This window comes from Echinops telfairi, unplaced genomic scaffold (assembly GCF_000313985.2).
Source record: "Echinops telfairi isolate 266 unplaced genomic scaffold, ASM31398v2 ScPeMD7_7474;HRSCAF=8512, whole genome shotgun sequence".
Classification (NCBI taxonomy): domain Eukaryota; kingdom Metazoa; phylum Chordata; class Mammalia; order Afrosoricida; family Tenrecidae; genus Echinops; species Echinops telfairi.
This window is the reverse complement of record NW_022111378.1, coordinates 6,186,689-6,187,833: the sequence shown is the minus strand read 5'-3', so window position 1 is coordinate 6,187,833 and position 1,145 is coordinate 6,186,689.

The window sequence follows — 1,145 nt, the reverse complement described above, 5'->3', positions numbered from 1 at the left end:
ATATGCATATATATACATATGTATTTGAGGTCATGTTTCCGTATGAGTATCACTGTGGTTGCCTCTCATTGGTGGTGATGTGATTTCTGCTTTTCCACATTTGTTATCATTTCCTTTGCTGCCTGACCCATGACCAAAGTTTACAACTATTCCAAGCATTGTTGATTTTGGACTATGCCTACTGAGAGCTTCCTTCTCCAAAAGTCTGATTGTATCTGCTTCTAATCTCTCGAGCATCCTCAGTCTCAATTCCACTGATGCCACTCTGGCTTGGGGAACAAATTTTTTACCTTTTCAGTCAATGTTTATGACTGGGGATAGCTAAGATATAAAAACAGCGTGTTGACGTCATCTTTTGTGTTTGGCCAATGATTCTCCCCAAGTTCTAAAATGAACATCTATATTAATTTTTAAAAGAAAATCCTCTCATATATTTTAATACTTTCCTTAACTCATATAATGCTGAATATAAAGATCTTCTATTTTTAAGTACACAAAATACCTGATTGTCTTCACAAATAATTTGTATTTTAGTTCTTTTTAAAAAAACATTTTCTACATATTTTAACCTCAATTTCAATAGTTATGTAGTTTTCCTTTAAACATATCACTTCTGGCTACATTTTAAATTCCAAAATGCCTCAGAATCCATTTTACTCAGTTTTACAGGACATTCATCCTAGAGCTTCAGATGATCAAATTGGCATATAATTTATCCTGGGCTTGAGGGTAATGGATAACTTCTGATGAGTAACTGAGTGTTAAGGATTTGTTCTGCCACTCTGATCGGCAGTTCCCATCTGGCTAAGAAACACTGAGGCAAAGAGCCATTCAAAGAATCCCAACTGGTAACTAGAATGCATTTCTCATAAGAAAAAGGTAAGCTATCAAAAGATATAGCACCTGGGGCCTTAAAGGTAAACAAGCAACCATCTAGCTGAAAATCAACAAAGCCCACATGGAAGAAGCACACCTGCCTGTGCGATCACGAAGTGTCGAAGGGATCAGGGATCAGGCATCAAAAAAACAAAAAAATCACATCATTGTGAATGGGAGGGAGTACAGACTGAGGGCCCAAAGCCCATCTGTAGGCAACTGGACATCCCCTTACAGAAGGGTCCCGGGGAAGAGACGAGCCAGTCAGG